We start from the raw sequence: 9,688 nt of genomic DNA, 5'->3' as shown, positions 1-9,688 counted from the left end.
AAATCAGAAGTGGAGAATTTTTAAAGGAAGAAAAAAACGGGGAAGAAGTTAACTGGGAAGCAGGAAGTAGTATCCTTTTCAGAGAAAGCAGGAATGGAAGAGTCAAATTAGAAAACTGAATATATTTCTGAGAACTTGTTTGGGGATTCCAGCAAGGGTATATAGCTACTCATCTAACCTTGGCATAGAATATTCCTCCTCCATGAGGGGAAGATCCTCCTTCTCCGCGGAGCACAAAGCTTTGGGACAGATGCACATGGAGCAATGATAGAACAAGACACCACACATAGCTCATCTGATCAGCTTGACCACCTTAGGGCTCAATGGGGTAAGATGTTGCAATCAGATCATTCCCACATCCCTCAATATATTCCTAAAATTAGCAAGCTGACATCTTAAATTTTCCAAGCACAGTGTTACACAGAGAGAGGTGAGCAAGAATTATTCACCAAGTGATCTAAAGTAAAACATAAAGAACAGTATGAGGGAGCATCATGTCAGAGTGGGAGGGAAGAGGCTTTGCTAGCAGTCACTTGGTCTTGAATATTTTAGGAGATGAGGCTGGAGGAACAGAAACAGTGAGTGTAACATCCTCAAAACATTTGGATCAGCAATTAGAAATTTGTTCAGTCAAAATATATTTATGTAGTATACACTATACACATTCAGGCCTTACTCTTATTCATGGAACAGACATCATTCTTGCTCTCTGGAGTTTAAAATTGATATTGGGAAATGCTTAATGCAAATAATTTTCTAAAAAAAAAAACCTAATAAGTTTTAGTCTTTGTTTTTTCTGGTGTGCTAAAGCCTAATTCTTGTATACACTGTAAGTCAAGAGAGTCCTCAGAGATTGTTACATATTTTCTAAACCTCTGTTTACATCTGCAGATGGGGATGACAATACAGTGTGAACTGTATTATTTCCCATACGACAATATGTGTGAAAGCACATTTAAAGCAAGTAGTATTCTACTATAGAAAGTGATTGTTATTAGTGGTACTTTTTCCCAGATAATCAAGGATAAATATGCCTGAGGAATATAAATTGTTGCTTTAAATCAATGGGATACTACTATTTTCAAGATTTTTTTTTTTAATTTAGGGAATAAACTGATTACTATTAACATTGCAATATGTGGAATTATTAGAAAATAATTAAACAAGGATAAAAAATACATTGTTGAGCAAGCTATATAATGTAACAGATACTAAAAGAAAAAAATGACTTTGAGGTTTAGTAAGTTTTCTTATTATTGGTGCTTCTTTTCTTTTAAATTTTGGCCATCTGACAAGTAATTCATTATTCTATGTAGGAAAGATAAGATAAGGGACTAGAATATGAGGGTGGAATTCAGACTAATTGGCAGTTAATGTATTCATGTGGCTTAGAAAGAAATGAGAACAGTTTTAAGAAACCTTCATTCATGTCATCTAGCACTAATTGGTGGCAAAACAATCTACATATAGAAATGAAATTAGAAACCCAGTGGGGAAAAAAGTCAAAGCTAAAATGAAAGCAAATTGCATAGCAAACATTAGTTACATTATGATATCAAATAAAGGAAAACAGTATCAAGAAATTAATGCCACAGGAGCAAAAGGAAGAAATTTGATTTCTATTTGCATGTCAAAATTCCTTTTAGTTAGATGCAAATCTGAAGGCCTAATATTTGACCCTTCTGGATTTCTTTCCCTTTCCCCATTAGTTTAATTGTCTGTATCTTAAAAGCTAAAAACATTATTTTTAAATAGTTTGATGAAATAATTGTTCCATTATGAAATTCTATGAATATCTTCCTAGCATCATCACATGACAGAAGAAGAGAGAAATGGTATTTATTATCCCAATGAATATTTAGGATAGATATTTGGGCAAGTTTTAAGCCATGAAGTTCCAGGATTTAGAGACTAGATAACTATCTCCTTAGAGTTTGACTCAGTGTTTGTCTCTGCAGAATAAAAACCAGTAGCTGACCACAAGGTGGAGGGTGGGGGAATGGCCAATTATTGTACTAGCAAAGGATACTCTTAATTATTGTATAGAAAATATAACAACATTTCATGTGTACTGATTGTTTTGCTTAAGGAAACATTCTTTCATACATGTGAATTTTTATTTGCATAAACTATTAGAAAAATTGTGGAAGGTACACAATTAAAGTTAATTTCTGCAGATAATATCAAAAAAATGTGTCAGATATTACACTAATGTTATTGCAATTTCTGAACTCAAACATTTGAATTTAGAAACATTTTTGTTTATAAATTGATTTATATTTCAGCTACTTTTCCCAGATCTTTTTATTATCTTCATTGTTTTCCAGAGAATGTTTATTACTAATACAAGTCAAATGTTTTAATATTTAATATTTTCCCATTTCTATCATAACATCAATTTATTTTCTTCCATGACAAAAACAAATGCAAAACCAAATGATTATTCAAATGTTGGATATAGGAAAAGAGCAGAATTAACTGCTGGAGTAAAATTATATTTTAGTGTACTGGTGTGATTATTCCTGGAAATTTTTTCTGCACATGTTTGAGCATTCGTATTTGCAAAATTGAACCTCTGAATTTCTCAAAAAGGTCTGTCTTATAAAAATTATACTCTTTGGATTTATAAGATTACAATTTTTAATTTTATTTGCAAATAATTTTTTACATTTATGCTGAATAACATATCTAACAAAACTGAATCTCATGGAATTTGAGCTCCATATCATATAATGTATATTCCCTTGTTCACAGAACATGTGAATTTCCATAGTTTTTTTAGTTCCTAATATTTACTTTCCATTAATTTATCTAAAATCTTGGTTATGAAACTGTGTATTATAGTGTTCAAGGTGCCACAGTTAGCTCCCAGGGATGTTTCAAGACATTTTCAATTATTTAGGGAAATGGACTACATGAGCTATCACATCAAGGTAGTCCACAATTTCAATATTTAATAGATTATTGATCTTTCTAATGTTTGGTTTTCACATGGATTTTGTGACAAAACACAAGTATTATATAATATGCTACATGAAGTTAAAAGTACTAATAAATGTTATCTGACCAAGGTTTGTTGTGCTCAACAAGTGCAAATATCCTTCCCATTAATATGCAATAGTGATTATTTTAAATGAACTATTTCTTTTATTTTATGTGCATTAATGTATCACACAGCTATTGTGCTTTATAAACATACTTATTTAATTATTCAGACGTAATTTCATAATAAGTGGACTAATTAGTTATTCATTTTGTTAAGAGTATTGCAAAACAATTACTGAGATAATAGGATGTCATTACTAGGAAATATTGGAAAAGTTGGCCTAAGAGTTTAAAATAAAATTTAATAAGTATTTTTAAAGTCATAACACAAGATAATTCAGTCAGGTATAAAATTTTTGGATTATAAACTTTTCTTCTCTAAACAATATAGATTCTTTTTCATTGCTTTAAAGCACTGAATGATGAATGTTATATAGAAGTTAAAAGTACATTTCATTTTGAAAATTTTTTTAGTGTTAATAAAGTGAATATTGAATTTCAACACAAAACTTGACAAAATGGAGATGATAAGCTATCTCAATTTCTATAATAATATATTTCTCTATATTCAAGCATTGTTAAGCTATAATTTATTAACCAATTTAAATAGTATATATTTTTATTCAAAGGGTATTTTGTGGAAATAAATCATAATTTTCATTCATTTTTCAGTGAGTTCCATGATCTATCCTACTTTCTATTTTTCCCACCAAAATAAATCGATAATTTTTTATGATTTATTGTATTTTGAATACATACACTCCATTTTATTTTTTACATTTGTATTACAAACTTTCTTTTGTGATAAATAAATTGAAAAAAGAAAACATGAACATTAGAAAAAAATCTTCAGTTTTCTTACTGGATGAAAGTAAAAATGGAGTAGATGACATCACAAGATAATCTCTCTGGTGATTTTAAGCATTGTTTTCTTATGAAGCAAGATCAGGTCTAGAAACCAAGTTATGCAATACCTATGACCACAAATGAGAAGCTTGAAATATTCACAGAAAGAAAAGATTATATTGACATGATTTTTATGGGAAAATCAATGTTCTATTCTCCATCTTGACCTACAAGGCCAGTTGCCATTCTTCATAGGTCCCAGAGACTCTGTGGTTCTGGCAATGCCTGTGCTGCTACAACTCAGCATGTAGAATTCATTGGTATTCATTTAAATTACTCATTTGGTTTCCCAAGGGCCTCTACTTCAGTTTCATTTTGACTTTCAGGCATCACTGAACCAAAAATAAAAAGCAAAGAACAGCCAAAACCATAGAATCTCATTTTATTTCAAGATTGAATTCGGGAATTTGCAACAGAAATGATCTTGACACAAAGGAATGCTCGGTATTGTTGGAGGTGCTTGTAAAAGCCAAGAACCTTTTTCAGGAATTGAGCCCAATGATTTGGTTGATAACAAAGTGAAGAAACCAGGTAAATATCAGGTGATTATCACCTGGTTTGGAGTTTTGCTGCAAACATTTTGCAAAGCTCTAACTGCAATGTGCATTAGTCACGCTACTGGAGCAGAAAATCAGTAAAATGAGGTTCCAAAAATAAAATATTCTTTTGGAATGTTGCTCTGAACTAATTAGCAATGACTCATTTAAAAGGACTTACCTGTCATTAGGGGGAAAAAAGATATTTACAAAAATCAGTTTCCAGACAAAACATTTTTTTTGTGATTGAAAGGGGAAAAAAGATTAAAAACTTTGATTCACAAAGTGACTTTTATTTTGACAATAAATAACACAGAAGTCACATTGTGAAATGAGAAACTTAATCATTTTTCTGTCATGTTATTTGTCAAAATATACAGTAGAAAAAAATGATAACTCATAAATAAAAAGTAACTTTACTTCTTTTTGCTATTTGGAAGATGTAAGGGGAGAAAACAGCTTCATTTGTTAATGATTTTGGATAAACTACCACACATATTGAAAACATATCACAACTGCTTGATTTTGAATTTTGTTTGAAGTTAAACCTTAATTTTCTAATCTTTCCACAGAGGTAAAAATTATTTTTAACCAAATAATTTATGTTACACTTTTAAGGTAAAAATTAATACTAAATTATATTGTCTCCTTATTGGGTAATATTTCTACCTTATATGGAAACAAATGCTTATAAATGTATTTGGATATTTATTCAACATACATATAAGTATATATGAAAAATATATAAATCCTAATATTTTGTAGTTAGTGGATGATTTGAATTTAATATTGCACACTTTTTAAAATATAGATTTTTTTTAGATATTGATGGACTTTTATTTTATTATTTTATTTATATGGGGTGCTGTGAATCGAACCCAGGGCCTCACACATGCAAGGCCTGTGCTCTACCACTGAGCCACAACCCCAGCCCCATAACATTGCACCCTTTTAAATAATGTGAAAATCTGATGGCTTTCTTAGTGTATTTTTCCATTTCTGAAAATTGCATTAAAAATATGGAAATTCCTTATTGTTTAGAAATAAATGTCTGAAAGATTCACAAAATATTCATCTCTGAAATCATTCCCAGTAAGAAAGGTCATGAGGACTCACAGAAGAAAAATTTTAGATTGTTACATTTAAATACTTTGACTTGAAAATTAATATTTAAACTTGCCTTCAAATAATAGCAATGCTTTTTATAGTGTGTAATCTCTCAAAACAAAAGGACAACAATAATTAAGAGCATTATAAATTTGTAATAACTATAGATAGGTAAATAGTATGGTGGTTACTCTTAGTTGTCAACTTGACTAAATTGAGAAGCTCCTAGACAATGGTGAAAACACATATCTTGGTGTGTCTGAAGCTGTTTCCAGATAGATAATGGCCTGTGGCTCAGCAAACCAAGGGGTGAAGACCCATCCTGAGCTGAGCAGCAGCTTCTAATAGGCTTTTGGCCTGGTGGAACAAAATGAAGAAGAGTGAAGCCCTAAACACCTGTGTTTTATTGTTTTGGTAAGAACAAAGCAGATCCAGGTAATTCATCCAAGTGAAGATCTAGAGAGAGGAGGATCTAGACAATAGGACTGAAGAAATGAAATAATGTAAGGTGAGTCAGGAGTGGGTAGGCAGTAGAGTATTGCAAAATCTTACCCATAGGAAAATAGCCAGATTCTGATTATGTTTGTCATAAAGTAGCTGTGGCTTCAAACTTAGGAAGAAGAGAGTTGTCATGACACTTACCACATTTGAACACCAAAAGAAACCATTTTTTATTCTTCTGTTCACAGTTATTTAATCCTACAAATAAGTAGAACAACTGACTATAAGCAAGACGTTAATTTCTTAGCTTACAGTAGAAAAAAGCAAAGGTATGTGTATAAGGCTTCTGGACCTATAGAGTAACAAACAGCTTTATATCTCAGATAATTTGAGAAGGATTACCAATCTTTTGGAATTTAGTGAAATCTATTACAAATCAGAATCTTTTAGAAGGGAAGAGAATTTTCAGAAATTTATTTTTTAAATATGAGTTTTAAAGAACTCTAAGCCTGAGAACTGACAAATTAAAAATTTACTATCCAATTTAACTTAACTGAATGAGTCAAAAAATCAGAGGAGGGGTAAATGAAAGCCGAAAGAATAACAGTGGTGTGAGCAAAAGGGAGAATAAATATATGAAGCATAAACTGTGTCAGATAAAGGGCTATAAAATGAACTGATCAGAGAGTAACTACATGAAACATATTTAGTTTTTAATTTACCTTGTGATAATATAGGATTTTATAAAAGTTTGCTTGCAAATTAGTTTAAATCTATTCAGGATTTTTTTAAAAAAAGTCATTTCAACCAAGAATTGACGCAATAAGAAAAGACATACTAATGACAAATGGTAATATATGCATTTGGGAAAGGTGCCAATGTTAAATCCTGCCTTATTTAATATTTTAATGAATTAGAAATACATGAGATTGTGGATCAAATTAAATTGGGGTGATTCTAATCCCTCAGGGACTGGGTAAATCTTCTCTGCTCGCATATTGGAGCTTTTCTTTCAGCTTTCTTTCTTAACATCTGTGATTTCGTTCTAACTGGCTGTGTCTTGAATGGAGGTGAACAGGCAAGGCTACATGGGAGGAGGATCAGGATTCATGAACTCCTGGGACCCATTTTCTTATTAGTTAGTAATCTTGAACAAATCACATAGATTCTTGGTATCGATATATTCTTATATATGGGACAAACAATGTTTTTCTTTTTTTGTAAAGATTTTGTTATTCTATTAAAATTTCAAAAAAAAATGTTCAGGCCCTTTTTTTTAAAGTACATCAAGAGACTCAGGAGTAGTACTACTATTTCATCAATATTATTGTTTTCCCTCTTTTTAAAATGTCTGTGGACCAAATTGCTAATTTCTTCAGATAGGGAAAGGGAGCTCAGAGAGACATGAAGGCAATTGTTTGAGCAAACATGTGTAATCAGTCACAAAGTTAAGTCTATCCTACATAAAATGTTCTAATTCCTCGATCAGCACTCTTTACATCTTACCCATGAACCTTTGTTTTTGTACCCTTACTTTATTCTAAAACTTTCTTTTGCCTTAAAGCTTATGGTAGATATAAAAGTATTGTTTTCATCACTTTATCATTATTAATTTTTTATATATTTTTTTGGTACTAGGGTTCAAACCCCAGGAGTACTCTACTACTGAGCAACCTCCATAGCCCTTTTTATTTTTTATTTTTAATTTTGAGACAGGGTTTCACTAAGTTGCTTAGGATCTAGTTACATTGCAAAGACAGGCCTGGAACTTGCTAATCCTCTTTTCTGAACCTCCTGAGTTGCTGGGATTGAAGGCATGCACAACAACATCTGCCTCTCTAATGATTTTTAAGATCCATAGGCAAAAGCTTTAAACATTTGCCTATAAAGTCATATTTATTGAATGTTCTTAACTGAGAGGTCAAATCATTAATAAAAATCTAAGATTTCTTTTTCCTTCAAATTCTTGATTTTCTCTCCAAAGTTCATATTATTGTGATTATTATATGTATTTTGCTTTATCTAAAATCAAATCATAGAATTATTTGTGTATCCCTTTCGTTATCAACATATCTTCATGAAAAAGTGTACATTACATTCTTTACAAGGTTTTTTCCCCATTCATTATATTTCAATAACTATCACTGAATTCTAACCTCATCACATATTCACTTATGAAGTGGAAATGTTTTGATATATTTTAATGGGTATGCTTTAAATGTCAATAAATTACTTTCATGTATGATTTTTCTCTCTTAACCACTGCCACTTTGTAAAACTGCTATTATCCACTGCTCTAGGAAATACATTTCACTACATAAAATCATAATCATTAAAGGCCAAGAAAATTAATTTTACATCTGCTGAGTTTTAGAACCCAGATGATCAGGATAGTTAATAGATTTGAAATAATGTTTTCTGAGCAAGCTTATTTAATTTTATTTATTTATGTTCCTGAAGAAATATACTAACTTCTCTGGAATTTATATCATTAAGATATAATCGAAATATGGTAGTCCTTGCAGAAGGGTGGTTCAACTCTTAACAGACCACAGATGAGAACTATAAACTCTTAACTAACATACAAAAAGAACTGTCCAATAGCTCTGAAGAATTAGCACAAGCAGGTTAATTTTAAGGATAATGGAAATGACAGGAAATTCAGTATGGCTGTTTCTTTTCTCACACTTTTTAGTTTAGGCAAATAATATTCATGGATCATTTTGACCAGGGCGACAACACTCTCACAGAAAACTGCTGTCTTTATGGTCTGAAGACATTCAACAGAGAGAAACCACAGATGATGTTAAAATTATTAGATAAGGAAGTAACCATGAAAAAAAAAATCTCAATGAAATTGGAAAAATAAATGTGTAATGAATTAAGTTTAGAAAACCTCAGGATAAATAAAGAAAATTACAAAGAAAACTGGATTTTTTTTAAACTGAAAAAAATGTGAAATTAAAAATCCCTTGATTGGGCTTAATAATATTAAGAATAGAAATGAAAACAAACCTTTTAGTGATCCTGAATTTAGATTTCAAAGTTCTTAAATCTTAAGAAAAAGAAAAGTCATAAAATAAATAAATAGATTTTCAGGACCTGTGAGATAATATTTAAAAATATCTCATATAATTGAAGTTGGAATAGCAGAAATAGAGTTAAAAAAAAGAAGAAATACTGTCTTATATGGGCAGCATAGAATATGAATGGTAACATCGGTAGACAGAATAGTAATTAAGAACTGAGCTCTGGAGGTTGAAATTTTAATATTTTATTTATTTTATTTACTTTTCTCCCCTTACTAAGTGGTCAAAATAACAGCCTGAATTTTAGGAAGACATTAAGAAGATTTGAGTAAATAGAACAACGCATGTTAGTGATTTAATTAAGAGTCTTTAAAGAATACCATCCAATAAATGTTTAAAATCAACATCATCATAATCATCTTCATCATCATGTACCTTATCAGTACCATCATCAACATCATTATCATTGTCTTTAGGGCTATGATCAATAACATATGACACTTCTGTCTGCTTGAAAAATTTCAGATTGAGCATGAATGCAAGTTAATATGAAATTTTCTTCTTTGATTTTGAAGAATGTTGTTATGGTTTAAATGTGAGTTGTCCCCCAAAGCTCATGTGTAA

The 9,688-nt window shown here is 30.6% G+C and overlaps 1 non-coding gene across 1 annotated transcript; it reads right to left on the bottom strand.

The window, feature by feature from the left end:
* Positions 1-5,344: 5,344 nt before the first annotated feature.
* On the bottom strand, positions 5,345-5,417 carry Trnaa-ugc (transfer RNA alanine (anticodon UGC)). The gene has a single exon. It is a non-coding gene; the product is annotated as a tRNA-Ala (tRNA).
* Between the last annotated feature and the right edge of the window lie 4,271 nt (positions 5,418-9,688).

This window comes from Marmota monax, unplaced genomic scaffold (assembly GCF_021218885.2).
Source record: "Marmota monax isolate L192 unplaced genomic scaffold, Marmota_monax_Labrador192_F-V1.1 WCK01_AAM20220418_F8-fsc00031, whole genome shotgun sequence".
Classification (NCBI taxonomy): domain Eukaryota; kingdom Metazoa; phylum Chordata; class Mammalia; order Rodentia; family Sciuridae; genus Marmota; species Marmota monax.
This window is presented reverse-complemented; position numbering and strand designations above follow the sequence as displayed.